The sequence below is a fragment of the Humulus lupulus genome, chromosome 7, assembly GCF_963169125.1.
Source record: "Humulus lupulus chromosome 7, drHumLupu1.1, whole genome shotgun sequence".
NCBI lineage: Eukaryota > Viridiplantae > Streptophyta > Magnoliopsida > Rosales > Cannabaceae > Humulus > Humulus lupulus.
In genome coordinates, this window is record NC_084799.1 from 199,637,884 (window position 1) to 199,653,952 (window position 16,069).

The 16,069-nt window shown below is 31.4% G+C and overlaps 1 pseudogene; it reads right to left on the reverse strand.

Annotated features, from left to right (window-relative positions):
- Window positions 1-6,503, reverse strand: part of LOC133789109 (probable LRR receptor-like serine/threonine-protein kinase At1g29720) — a 43,039-nt pseudogene extending 36,536 nt beyond the window's left edge.
- Between the last annotated feature and the right edge of the window lie 9,566 nt (window positions 6,504-16,069).

A 16,069-nucleotide genomic window follows, 5' to 3' on the forward strand; every position in this document is an offset into this window, starting at 1 on the left:
TGTACTACGTGAGGCATTCACTTATTACCTCAAACAATATTAGCTAGAACTTACAATAGTGTATATAATGGAAAGTATAGATATATAAGTCTTAGACATGACTATGTGAGACAATTGATTCAAGATGGAATTATTTCTATATCTTATGTGAGATTTAGATAGAATTAAGTGGATCCCTTTACTAAGCCACTCACAAAGGACATAGTGAGTTCTACAACACAAGGGATGATATTGAAACTCCTAGAACAATATATTTATTATTAATGGCAACCCAACTAAAAATTAAAATAGTGTTTTTCCCCATTACTTGTTTGGACCCTGTATTTTGAAAAATTACTTTTTGGACCCTATGTTTTGTAAGATGGTTAAAATAGAACCATAAACTCAATTTTGATGAAGAAAAAATTGAATATAACAACACAGTTTTTAAGCAGAATGATTTTATTTTAGTTTAGAATTGTTAGTTTGGTAGATTATTTGTGATTTTAGTTGAGAAAACATTGACCAAATTCGGGTTTATGGTTCTATTTTAACCATTTTACAAAACATAGGGTCCAAAAAGTAATTTGTCAAAACACGTGGTCCAAACAAGTAATGGAAAAAAATACAGGGTTCAAAAAAGTATAAACCCTTATAATTTGGTTATAAATTAAACCAAAAAAACTTACATCTCCGTGATGTGTTGGAAGCCGTTGTAAGTTTGACAGAAACTATTTGTAAGGGGCGAGAAGTCACAAGTAAAGCGTAGTTTTTGAGGTGCTTTTATTGTCGCTTCAATTTTTTGGAGAGTCCGTTCTGCAAAATTTATATATTAAAACTTGCTATTGCTCGTATATACTACACATTTAAATTTGAGTTAAGTGAAATTATATTGAACCTAAAGGGAATATACCAATACCTTACCTTTCAGTTTTGTTTTGTTAAAGTACTATTATGCACTCTTGTAATAGTAAGTGTTTGAGGTTATTATATTTTTTATTATGTACTATTGTAATTTAATCATTGAAAATTTAACTTTCCGAATTAAATTTCTAATTTCTTAATAATTAAATTATTTTTCCTCTAAGCATATTCATATGCTAAAAAAATGAGGAGCTTTATCTTTTTAAAAAGAAAAGGACCAAATTACAGCAGTTGGTATTATTTAGGGACCAGTAGCACCCTATACCAATACCAATCAATCAATATATACACTCTTGTGTTATGTTCATCAATTTGTATTAAACATGTAATGTGTTGAACACGGTGTACATTTTTTTTTATGTAGTGTCACATGTTCTTTGACTAGTCAAATTTAACGTTTAATAGTAGATACCTACGAACTATAAAAAAAAATTAACGTTTGAGTACTTTTGTCATTGAAAAAAAATAGATATTTATGTGGTAGCTATTTAAAAGTTTGAGTATTTTAGCCGCAAATATTTCTAATTTTTATAATTTCTCCACATATAAAGTAAAAGTAACTTCCAAATTATTTTATCTTCAAATTTTGTAATCTTTATTACTATTTTCTTAGTGTAACAACTCACTCTACAATGAATAGAAGTTAACAATTCAAGTATATAATGAGTTTGTCTTTCACACATTCACCATACCATTTACATTAACTATTCATACTATTCATAGCCACTTTAGTCATTATTCATAGTGGGTCCTATAGCAGGATCCACATAGGTCACATCGGATCCTACAAAGGGATCCACTTGGGTTCCATAGAATTGACATGCGATACGGTTCTACAACAACTAAGTAAGCAAATTAAATTATAGGTATAACACTACAAGAAAGTCTAAAATTAGAGGCGGAACAATTAGAGGTGAACTTAGTCCGTCGGTAATGTACGGGTTATTAGCGGCGGAATATTGGGTCTGCCGCTAATAATGTGGAAATTAATAAAAAAAACTAATTTTTTTATTAGCAGCGGACTTACCAATTATTAGTGGCGGGTAGTTCGCCGCTAATACAATGCCCGGGAAATGAAATGGTGTTCAGTTTCAAAATTATTAGCGGCGGTATTTTCCCTTAATAGAGACAGACTATCCACCGCTAATACTATTAGCGGCGGGTAAATATCCCCCAGTAATAAGACTATTACCGGCATATATTAATAGAGTCGAGTCTCGCCGCTAATAGTTTATTACCGGCGGGATAATATTAATAACGGCGGGTCCCCACCTCTAATAATCTTACATATTGAAAATTTTGCATATCATTTCGTCTCTCCTTCTCATTTCTCTTCTCTCCCTCTCTCAGACACACTCTTCTCTCAGTCCGCCCCTCTGTCCGAGCACCACTACCACCCCTCTATCCAAGCACCGCCCCTCTATCTGAGCACCACCACCACCCCCACACCGGAGTGTATTAATTTTGTATGTATTATTTTAATAGTTTGTATATAGTTTTTTATTTATTTTAATTGTTTGTATTTATTTTCAGAACCCCCACGCCACACCGGATTTTCAGACCACCACCAGTGTATGTATTTTTTTAGTGATATTGGTTTTATTATATTTATTAAAAAAATTGTTTTGGTCTTATTAAAAAAATAGATTTATGTGTTGTATTATATTGTATTTAATTTATTGTTAAAAGAATGAGATTTGATTATTAAAAAATTTATAATTAAAAAAATATTAGTATGATGCTTAATTTTTTTTAGCAGAGCATCCAACTTTTGAAAGATAAAAAATCAGATTATTAATGTATGTTTTTATTGTTTTTTTGTATTAATCATATTATGGTTTATGTTGATTTGTGTTGTAATATTATTTTAATAAATATTTTGTTGTTTTAGTTATTCTAGGTTTGTTGTTTGGAGATTGTAAATTTTGGAATATGACAAATTTAAGTTGTTATGTTGTCAAACTTTTTAAAAAAAATTATATATCTTATAATAAATGTTCTGGGATTTTCTGAGTGCGGGATTTAAAAATTTTTGAAATGATCTTATTAAACTGTTATGCTGTCAAATTTTTTGTGAAATTTTATTAAGTAAAGTAGTTTTAATTTTTTTTGTTTTTGTTATGTTATGTCAACATAATGATAATTGTAATGAATATTATTTAATTTAGTTAATTAGTATTATTATAATTAATTGAAAATTATTAAAAAAATTAATTAGTATTTAGTTAGTAGTTAATTTATTTTTAATTAATTAAATAATAAAAGTTTGATATAACATTATCTAATTAAATAATTTAATTTAATTTTTTTATCAAATACCATTATCTAATATTAAATAGTATTAAATTATTTGAATATAGTAATTGATGATAATTTTATTTAATAAAAGTTTTAATTATTTGAATCATCTTCGTAGCAGCAGTCTCCACAAGCTTATTACCCTTCACTACCAGTCCCACAGTTTGTTTCACCACCATTGTCGTGTCCTAACATTAGCGATCAAGATATTGACCTGAATGTTAATGAATATTTCTCGTCTGGTTGGCCCGATCCAAACAATAATAATTATTTTACGTTTTTTAATTAAATTAAGACAATTGATATTTTATTATGTTTATTTTATGATTATTTTATATGTAATTATATTAAGACAATTAATATTTTTATTATGATAATTTTATGATTAGTTTATATGTAATTTTGTTTGATGAATATTAATTGTGTTATTAATAATTAATTTTAATTTATGTTAAATTTTATTATCCTTAAATAAGTATTATATGTACATTTATTATTAAATAAAATCAAACGAATTATTATATTTTAATATTATTAATTTATTACCGGGAAATTAATAGGAGCGGGACCCGCTGGTATTAAATGAGTCAAATGAGGTTGACTATTCTTTTACATCGGCGGGGTCACACCCCTATTAATCTATCGGTATTAATAAAATACCAATGGGGTGTCAGTCTGCTGGATATACCCCTAATCACCGACCGAGTATTACCGGCAGACCCCCGCCCCTAATATGCATTACCGGTGGAATGCCCTATTATTATCGGCGGAAGCCTCCGCCTCTATTACTCCCTTCTGTTGTAGTGTAAATAGAGACTAAGGACATGTTTGGCATGTAGTATAAGGAGATCGTGTTGTATTAAATAAGTAGAACATTATGTTTGGATTGAATTTTATGTTGTATTAATTATTACAATCACAAATTTTAATACAATAGCAATTGTATTATTAAATACATAAGAAAATGTATATGTTAACTCGTATTGTAATATTTTTTAAATTAGATTGTATTCTGGTAAGGTCCGGGTCCAGGTCGAGGTTGGGGTTTGGGGTTAGTGGTCGGGGTCAATGCTGGAGCTAGGGTCGAGGGTCTAGATCAAGGTCTTGGGCTGAGGTGGGGGTTCGAGGTTTGGGTCCGGGGCTGGGGTTGGTTTTTTAACTTCGGTTTTTAAAAATAAAACAGTTGGGAAATACATAAAAAGTGAAGTTAAAGCTTTTAGTGGACTTTTAATTTTACTTTTTGGTTTGGCACTCATAAGAATTAATCTACCACTTTAGTTTTATTGAAGATAAGTAGAAAAGGCAGAGGTGTCGTTTGGAAATGGAAAAGACAGAGCCTTTAACTGTGCTTGTTATTCTTCGGATCTCGCGGAAATATTAACCGAAGTTAGTCTGAGGGAAGTTAATCTAAGCAAAATTAAAAGTATTTAAAAATCGAAATTAAAAGCGGAGGCATTTAACTTCGATTTTTACATAATAACCAAGTAAAAGATATTCCGTCAGCATCACTTATTGTGTTTTAAAGGCTTCTAACTTCGGTTTTTATGTAAAAACTAAAGTTAAAAGCCTCCGCTTTTAGCTTCGGTTTCTACATACTTTTAACTTTACTATGGATAACTTCAGTAAAAAAAAATTGAGATCCAAAAAACAAGTGAAAAAATCGAAGTTAAAATCTATTTTTTATAGTAGTGTAGTGAATTAACAAAAATTTAATTATGATAAAAGTACAAGACATTACCGATTGTTGACATTTAGTAAGTACTGTTCATTAATTTTTACTTTGGAATAATCAAAAGCAACATGTTCGATAACAAGTGGGTGTCAAATCTGTTTAAAAAAAACTAAGTTTTAAAAATAGATAATAATTTGAAAATTAAAAATATAATTTCAAATAAAAATGTTAAAATAAAATCTTATTAATTATTTAACTAACATAGATTTAATTTATTAAACTTTTTTAAAACTAAAACAAAATAACAAATCATAATTATTTAATGATTTCCAATTTATTAAACTTTCTCCTTCCATCATTAGCGACTAATGCATTCTTTGGACCTTGAATTTTAGGAAAGAAAATTTTTATGTTGGTAGAAAGGAAGGAAAATATTTTCTACAAATTTAATAAGAGAAATTTTTTAATATTTAACTTTTTTGCTCAGATTTATAATTATTTTAAATTTCATAAGATTATACTATAATTTCATGAAAAAATTTCTTAATTTATTGACATAATCCATCCCCGACCTTGAGCCCCGATATGCCTATTCTCCATAGAAAATATATATAAATATAAATATATAAAGAAAAAGACTAGTGACCGTTTTTGAAGAAGAGGAAGAACATCTAGAGTTTGTGATTTATGGTTAATTTTATTAAAATTTGATTTTGAGTTTATTTAAATCAAACTTAAATAAACAAAAACTTTAAATAAATAAATATTAAGATTTGTTTTAATTTTAGTTTAGTTATTTCTGTAATTACTAAAGATCTTCTGTTAACTTTGGGTTTATTAAAGAATTAAATTAAATTCATTTTAGCTTCAATTTTTAATAAAATTGATTTTTAATTTTACTGTATATTTATTTGAGGATTTTAAACACTGAAAAAATGGTTTTGTAAAAAAAAAAAAATTGACACTATGGACCATTTGTTTCTTGACACGAAAGCCCAAGAATTGGTAATAGTGGAAACACTAGTAATACTTTCATTAAAAAAAAAAGGATAATAATTTCTTTTATATATAAAATCCAATATATAAGTGCAAACAAATTGAAAGCTATGGTATTTAATCCGAAAGTTCCCTTTATAGTATTTTGTTGTCGAATTTAGTTTTTTTTTTTTTTATCGAGAAACAAGACTTGATCAACAGAAGAAAATAAACAAATAAAAATCCAAATTGTTTTACTTGTGCTGATTTTTCTTTTAGGACTTGAAAACTGAAAACCTGAGATAATGCCATCAGTAACTTTCGTTTTCTCTAATTATAAATATAATAATCTTAAGATTTTTTAACACAAACATATATAAATATACCTATTTAAATAGAAATAAGAAAAATGAGTGAATGGCCATAGTCAGTAAGTACTAACGTTCGTCAGGGTGCAAAGGTAGTTGTGCCGCCGATAGTCCAAAACAAGCCATACTCCAGAAGAGCAACCAAAATAGAATTGCCAGACACCACCGCATGTTGTAGAACGCAATCTTCATGTTTAGAATTGCCAGGGGATTGGTGCAAAAAGGAAAAAAACCAACAAGAAAGAATTGCTATAAGATTTTTGATTGGGGAGATTTTTGACTGGAGTAATTTGTACTCTATTAGAAGGCTGGTATTTATTAAATCTATTTAGTTGTCATATATTTACAGCTGGCCGTTTTGTTGTTATTACGAAAGTGAAGCCTACTAAAATGGTCCGTTTTGTTGTTATTACGAATGTGAAGCCTACTAAAATTGTCTCATATATATGTATGAGAATTTTTATATAAATGCTTTTATAAGTGATATTTTGTTAGTATTTTCGATTCATTAACAGTTTTCGGTATAATATTTTTTTTATAATTATATATATTGTAGTTATTTAAAATATTTTGTAAATTTTCAAAAAGTTTAAAATAATTTATAAGTACTAAAAAAAATAATCACGCATATTTTAATTTAATTTTTAGTATTGTAAATTATTCGAAATTTTCAAAAAAATTTATAAAATACTCTAAATAATTAAAATATACATAATCATAAAAAAAAAAAAAAAAATCACAGTAAAAATTATTCACGTATAAAAAACGACTGGCCTAAAGTTAAGTAAAATTATCCTATATATTTATATGAATTTATTAAGGTGTCGTATATTTACAGCTGGCCGTTTTGTTGTATAGTCATTTCAAACATAATATCGCTGACAGATGTATAGTCTACTTTGTGATGTAGGCCAGCTTCACATTCACCATAATGGCTGAAAAGGAACACTAGGGCCCGATCAACCCAGTCGCAAGGGACCACTCAACCATTTTTTTCTTTCAATAATTTTAGGAAAAATAATTTAATTAATTACATGAAATTTTTTACATTTTATTTTATTAATTATATATTTATAGAGAAACTCTAATATAGGGGTATTAGTATCACTTTAGTCCTTAAGGTATGAATGTCTATGTGTTTCTACATGTTGCCTAATTATAATCTAAATTTTTTTTGTAGGACTATGCATATTATATTTATAGCAAACACTTTATTTATTTTCGAAAAATTATGAATAATTTACTATAGGTTTGTGGACTAGATTGAATTAACTAGTGAACCACATAAAAAAAACTCTGATATTCATTTATATTTTTCTTTTCATAATCCCTTGTGCTTAATTCTCTTCTTTCTATTTTGTTTATGAAAATCTTCGCCAACATTAGCTCATTGTTGACCATAGATTTAGTCAATGATACTGAGTACAACAATCAATATGAAAATGAGAGCTAAAATGAAATAATAAAAAGACAGAAAAGATTTATAGTAGTTCGGAAACATGTATTGGTAATGACCTATGTCCACTTATAATTTATTATTGTAGAAAATCTCAAACTCTCGATCAGATGAGCTAGAGCCAACTAAGATTCATTAGTTTGAGAAAGTACAAGAATCGGTGTATTGAAGTATGCAAAATGACAACTTCTAGCTTTCTATCTAGAGCATTCATTGTAGAAAATAATGATTCACTAAGCTTTCTATTTATAGGCTTATGAATTTACATAGTTGGGGCATGGGCCATACATGACTTGCACAACAAGTTATAATAAAATGATGCATACACTATAAGAAAAATGTTCTTAAGTGGCGACCAAAAGTTGCCGCTAATAATACCAATATTAGCGGCGACAAATCTTGGTCATTGCTAATATCATATTGGTTAAATTTTTTTATTAAAAATATTATTAGTGGCCACATTTTTACTATTAGTGACGATACGTGTCGCTGCTAATAAATTTGAAAATACCGAGAATAAAATATGGGAAATTTCCCTCCAACGTGAATATTGAGCGACTATTAATTGTGACACGTGTCATCGCTAATAGTTGCCCAGATATCCCTACGTGCCTCGACTTCTCCTCCATTTTTCTGCAAATCCCTTCTTTCCCTTCTCCCTCTCCCTCAGCCCCTCAGCCCCACCTTGAGCTCTCGCCCCCAGCCTCTACACCCCACCCCGAGCTTGCCCCCCGCCCCCACCCCTGGCCCCCCCTTCTCCCCTAGCCCCTCCGCCCCTAGCCCATCCGGTCCCGCCCCTCCACCCCCACCCTTGACTCGCACGACTCCTCCCCACCTCAAGGTATATATATGTTTTTTTTTATTTGATGATTTTTTTAAAATTTTATTTAATTTTATAATTTGTTTTTATTTTATTATCTGTTTTTAATTATTTTAGTTTTGTGTTTTATAATTATATATATATAAATGTGTATATTTATATTTGGGTGTATATATATGTGTGTATAGACTATATATATGTGATCGAGTGTGGATGTGTATGTGTGTTTATATATATATATATATGCGTGTATATATATGTATATATGTAAGTATATAGATATACATGTGTGTGGGTGTGTGTGGTGTATATGTATATGTGTGTGAGGTGTATATATTTATGTGTGTTTTATGTATTTAATTTATATGTGTTATAATTTTTTTTTACTAATTTTCTTTTTTATTTAGGAGAAAATAAATTGGTGTAATTTTTGGATCCTTTTTTTTTGGAGCATTTTATTAATTGGTATGTGTCTCTTATTTCTTGCATTATTATTATTATTATTATTATTATTATTATTATTATTATTATTATAATTATAATTTACTATTGTTAGATGAGTTTGAATATCCGAAATATTCTTCCATAGTGAAGTAGGTTCTGAGATACACATTGTGTGTTGTGGCGATAAGGGAGGTTATGAACATGCATGTATTAGTGAAGTAGGTTCTGTGAAATTTTTGTGTGCTGCGGAGATATAAGGAAGAAACTTATAGTGTGTTGTTTGAATTATTTTTTTTAACTGTTTAAAAATGGCTAGGTCTTTAGTGTAGGGGAGATGCTGCCCAATTTTGTGTAGATTTATAGGGTTGTGGATTGGGATAGGGTCTTTATAGGGTCGAGGGGATCGATATAGGGTTGGGATAGGATCATGGGTTGGGATAAGGTCTTTATAGGGTCAGATAGGGTCGTGGGTCGGGATAAGGTCTTTATAAGGTTAGGATATGGTCTTTATAGGGTCGGGATAGGGTCTTTATGAGGACAAGGGTTAGGATAGTGTCTTTATAGGGACGGCGGTCGGGATAGTGACGAGATTAGGTCTTTATAAGCTCAAGAGTCGAGATAGGGTCTTTATATGGTCGAGGGTCGGGATAGGGTCTTTATAGGGTTGGGGGTCGGGATAATGTCTTTAGAGGGTTAGGGGTCAAGATAGGGTCTTTATAGGGCCGGGGGTCGGGATAGTATAGGGATAGTGTCTTTATAGAGTCGGGATAAGGTCTTTCTAAGGTTGGGGGTCGGGATAATGTCTTTATAGGGTCGAGGGCCAGGATAGGTTCTTTATAGGGTCGGGGGTCGTGATGGTTTCTTTATAGGGTCAGGATAGGGATAGGGTATTTATTGTTATTATTTCTAATAACAAAAAAATTATTATCATTAATCGTAGATGGCAATTGATAAGAGTTGGACAAAATTGAGAAATTGTGCATGTGATGATTATTGGATTGGTCTCCAAAATTTCATGAAAGTCACAACACAAAGATTGTGACGGGAGAATAAGATGTGCATGCGTTAGATGCATGAATCTTAGACTACAAACTTTGGATGTCGTTCAAGCACACATATTCGATCGGGGTTTCCAACAGAGTTATGAACAGTGGATTTATGGACAACTTGAAGAGATATTGGAGGCACCAAATGAAGTACTCTACAACACAAGGCACAAAATCATTAGCGGCCACTCGTCACGAAAAAGTAAGAGAAAATATTAACTTAATTAAGTTGAATGAATTTATAAGTTCTATAGCATTCTCATTTTCTTTGTTAGTTGAACCCAAAACTAATTGAGGAATGGAAGGAGTATCACTGGACAAAAAAGAACAAGAATTTTGTCAACGAGGATGTTGAACAAGTTATGTAAGTTTAATTTTATTATCAATTCAAATAATTATATTTTTCTTTTGTATTATAATTTTTTAAAAAAACAGGTTAATTTGAAGTCAACTCTTGAAGCTGAGACTCAGCAGACAGTTGAATCTGGTACTGATGATTCTTCCTTGGTCGATCAAATGTGATACTAAGTCATGTTCTTGGTGAAAGGCGGGGCCACCAACGATGAGTTGGCCGCAAATTAATGGAAAAAGTGTTAACCCGTCCCTCTCAAAAGAATCAGTCTCAGGCATCACCTCAACAACCGACTGAGGAAATATGTGAATTGGTTGACATTGTGAAGGTCATGAATGAACAGCTTCAATACGTGTAACAACTTTCACTTGAAAAACGTCTGGCAACAAACGTGGAGATGTAGAATACATATCGGCGGTTTTCGAGAAGTATGTAGGCTTGTCTTCTGAAACTCAAACACAACACACATCTCAAGCTTCAGCTTCTTATCCTTCACCAGGCCATCCCAACACACCTGCACCAACTCTGTCATTTCAACCTTCGGCCCAACCATATATGTATCAATGGTCGATGCCTCCGTACCCTCAGGCTTATCATCCTTATATGAGTGGACCTTCTTCCCAACCCCCGCCTCCTCATATGAGTAGGTCGTTCTCTCAACCTCCGCCCTATCTGTATCCATACATGATTGGACATGGAGGATCATCGTTACCTCCACAGTATCCATGGGTGATGCCTCTGCACACACCACAGGCACCAAAAGAAGGAGACAATACGGAGGACGCCGATGGTTGAGATGTTTTATATATCATTGTATTAATAAATTATTGTATGGATATTTAATTTGGATGATATTGTATGATTGGAATGTTTTTTTAATAAATTATTAATTTTAGTGTTATTATTTTTATGCATATTTTATATTAGCATAATTATTTTTAATGCATATTTAATTTTGATATTATAAATTAAAATATATTATTTAAATATTTTATTTTAATAATTTTTTATTATTTTTTTAATTATATAAAAGTATTAGGGGCGACTTAATATCAAAGTCACTGCTAATTTTATTATTAGGGGCGAAATATTATCTGGGAATCACTATTATTAGGAGTGACATTCAATTTATTAGGGGCGAAATTGTCGCCGCTAATACTATTTATTATGGGTTACAGTTTTGTTTCCGCTAATAATCAACATTAGCGGCGACATGTGGACACACACTGTATTGTATAGTGTGTGTCGCCCATCCCCATTAGGGTTTCCTTAATTTTCTCATTTATTTATTTAACTAACTTTTAAGACAAAATATTTATCACAACATAAATATCAATTAATTCAAAATTAACATTATCTTAAAATGTTAGTTTTAAATTAAATAAATAAATATCATATTATAAATAAGATATTTATTATTTTCTCTTTTTATATTAATCCAAACAAGATTAATATTAATTTTAACCTATAGTTTTTCAAAATAAAAACTATATAGTTAAATAATTAATTAATTAATTAACAATTAATCAATTATACATAATTATCAAATAATTATTTCCTTGCCCTAGAAAATTGATTCATTTGCAATTTAGTAATTTCTCTTTACAAATCATTCTTTTGACATCCTTACCCTTGACAGTGTAGGACAGATGTGATATGAAGACCATGGACCTATAATACAAAGCTCCAATAAACCAGATTATTCATTAAACTATTTAATCTAATAATCTTTTTTATTAATTCTACGATTACTCCACTATAAATATGAAATTGCACTCTAAGTATTTATAGAATTATATTTACAGCGTTTTCTCTAGTAGTCCATTGCTATAATTAATATATATAGTTGTCCTCTATTATTGGTTCGTTAATTAGAGTTGGATAAAATTATCATTTCACCCTTCTAATTACCTTTTGATCCTTAATTACCATTAATTCACTAGCGAATAATTAATCTATAATCTAATTATAGATTTGAGCTCAATAACTATTCAGTTCCAGAATCAACCCTTAAGGGAACCAATATTCGATCTGTTAGGAAAGCATGGATTCCAATATGGTAATTCTTATTTCTAGCCATCGATGATATTGAATCTTCAAAACAAAATTCATTAGCCTCATTATTCTAAGATACATTAACGAGTAAATCAAAAGATCCAATAAACATAAATAGGAGTTCATGAATACTCAGGATTTAGACTGATCTACAAATGATCATCTATTATGAAAAGAATTAAATCTTTACATCAAACAGCAAGTTTATAAAGATAATTAATTCTCATTGATCCTGTCATATATAATCTTTATTATATACAACACATTTACTAAGATGTCTATTCACATCAGTAATCTGAACTTAGATTACTTGCATCTCGTATGCTTATCAAATCGTACTAGTAACCATTCATTAAAGATTATTTACTTTAATATGTTACTGACTATTTTATTCATTATATATGATCTTAATTCTCTCGTACTAATACAAGATCATATTCTCGGGAATGAATAAGGAATTTTCTTGATATTATTGTATAATTAATTCAAACATTAATTATAACATTCAAATATAATAAAATTGTACTTTTATTTAAAACCAATAAAATGTCTTTACATACTTTTAGGGCATTAATCCTAACAATCTCCCTCTTTCACTCAAAGCAAGTGAGGCATCTCCCTTAATCCCATATTGCGCACGTGACCCATGAACGACTTTGCAGGAAGTGTCTTGGTTAACGGGTCAGCCAGGTTCTGTTTTGACTCTGTCTTCATAACAGTCACATCTCCTCAGTGTACAATCTCTCTTGCCAGATGGCATTTCCTTTCTATATGCTTCCCTCTCTTCTGGCTTCTCGATTATTTTGAATTAGCTACTGCTCCACTGTTGTATTAGTATATGATTAGTGGCTTATCCATATATGGAACAACTTCTAGATCAGTGTAAAACTTCTTCAACCAAACTGCCTCCTTAGTTGCTTCACAAGTCGCTGTGTATTCGGCTTCCATGGTTGAATCAGCTAAGATGGATTGCGTAATGCTTCTCTAGACAACAACTCCTCCACCAAGAGTGAACATTGACCCAGATGTTGGTTTTCGACTGTCTTTGTCTGATTGGGAATCAGAATCAGTGTATCCAGTAGGGCTTAGCTCACCCCCTGAATATACTAGCATATAGTCTATCGTTCTCGTAAGATACTTGAGAATGTGCTTTACTGCAATCTAGTGTTCCAAACCAGAATTTGATTGATAACGATTTACAATCCCAACTACATAACATATGTAGGGCCTAGTACACGACATAGCATACATCAGACTCCCAACTGCTGATGCATAGGGATACTTTCTCATATCCTCTTCCTCCTAAGGTGTCTTGGGACATTGTTCCTTGGAGAGAGCAATTCCATGTCTGGTTGGTAATTGACCTTTCTTGGAGTTCTCCATAGAGAATCTTTCAAGCACCTTATCTATATAATTAACTTGAGAAAGTGCCAAGAGCTTGTTCTACCTATCCCTTAGGATTTGGATTCCCATAACATAGCTCGCCTCGCCCAAATCTTTCATTTGGAACTTTTCAGCTAACCACTTCTTTACGTTTGACAATGTCTCTACATTGCTCCCAATGAGCAAAATGTCACCACTTTTCCTTTGATTTATTTATACATAAATGCTTTGTCGACATTCTGTTCGAAGCCATATTTTTTAATTGTTTCATCAAAAGTGATATTCCAAGATCTAGATGCTTGCTTTAATCAATAAATGGATTTCTACAACTTGCACACCTTTTGATCTTCCCCTTTCTTTCGAGACTTTAGGTATTATTAGGGTTGACATCCGTCGCCCCTAAAGACCCTTTTTTTGTAGTGATAATTAATATATATTACATTTGAATTAGGAATATCCCACAAATATCTATGCATTAACTAACTCTGAGTATTCTTTTCGTAGAATCCAACCTGCCTCGGTCGAGTGTGCATCGACCAGCCTGATGATGACTTTGCTAAGTGAAGCTTTGACTAACTCTGGACCAATTGTACGATGAACCTTCATGCAATCCTCTGTCAACTGATCGAGTATCGACTAGAACCCTTATAAATTGCACTGTTTTTTAGTTTCCACGTGTCCAAAATCCCAACTCGTCATCACGTCAGTTTTTTGGTAAAACACTCACTATCATCACTCAATTTTTTATGTTTGTATGAGTGTTTTCTTTTGTGGATAGGTTAGGAGGTGTTGTTGTTTCATAGGGAATTTGCATAAAAGGAGTACTCTTTGTTTTATTCCCTTTTTTTCCATTATTTTTGGTTTTTTATAGTTTCCTCTATTTTTCATTCCCTTTATGATTATATTGAATGTGTTCATGAATGTTTCTCAACCTGTCTACAGATAAGGACATAATCTAGTTTATTGCCTTCGAGTTTCTTTGATCCTTTTATTTATTTATTTATTTTATGCATGTTATTTTTTATTTTGTGGTTTAATCTTGGAGATCATGTATAGAACCACTTAGTATTATTTAGTGTGATTTGTTGCCTACTAATGTACCAATCTGTTAAACCCTCCAGCTATACTGGTTAGTTTGTTAAGTTAGTTATTTTTCTGGTAACAACTTGTAACCCGAGCTTATGTCTATAATTAGGCTACCTAGTCTCATGTATTAGGGTACTGATGTAATCACTTTGAGAATCAGTATACAAAGGTTCTAGTTCTTGTTGTAGTGTGCTTAGTTACTATTTTTTGTGTACTCAAGACAGAAGTCTGAGAACCAAGTTCTCTAGTGTTCTTAAGACCAAGTGATATTGACTGAGTGTGTTAGAGAGATTGGGAGCTGGGCACAACAAATGGTATCAGTTCTAGGTTGTTCGAAGGGAGTCTCGATTTCTGTGTTGAAGATTCAGTTGGACAATCAGAGAGGATGGGAAATGCAAAGTTTGATTTGGAAATGTTTTATGGGAAGAATGATTTCAGTTTGTGGAGGGTGAAGATGAGAGCTCTGTTAGTGCAACAAGGAATTCAAGAGGCTTTGCTTAGTGCAGGTGACATCAAGGGCAAGACTGAGAAGGAGAAAATTGAGATCTTGGAGAAAGCTCACAGTGCCATCTTCTTGAGTCTTGGTGACAAAGTCTTAGGGGAAGTTTTGAAGGAGACAACAACTGTTGGGCTTTGGAAGAAGTTGGAAACACTTTACATGACAAAATCTTTAGCAAATCGATTGTTCTTGAAGCAGAAACTCTACTCATTCAAATTGCAAATAGGTAAAATCATAGAACATCACCTTGATGACTTCAATAAGATCATTCTTGATTTGGAGAGCATCAACATCAAGGTGGAGGATGAAGACCAGGAGATCATAGTTCTAAACTCACTGCCTACAGAGAGTCATGAACATTTCGTAGACACCATGATGTATTGAAAGGACTCTTTGACATTAGAAGAGGTACAAAATACACTAATGTCTAAAGAGATGAAGAGGAAATGTGAGCTTAAGGAAGAGGTTTCTGGAGATGGATTACTGGTCAGAGGAAAATCATCCAAGAAAATGAACAAAGAGCAGAATAATCAAGGCAAAGGGAAGTCATCATACTACAACAAAAATTGGTTTTAGGGGCGACAATATCAAGGGCGACACTATGTCGCCACTAATATAAGAAATATCAGGGGCGACAGGTTGGCTGTCGCCCCTAATATTCTTACACGCCGCCCCTGATATATATCATTTTTGGCAGCTACTCTAAATATTA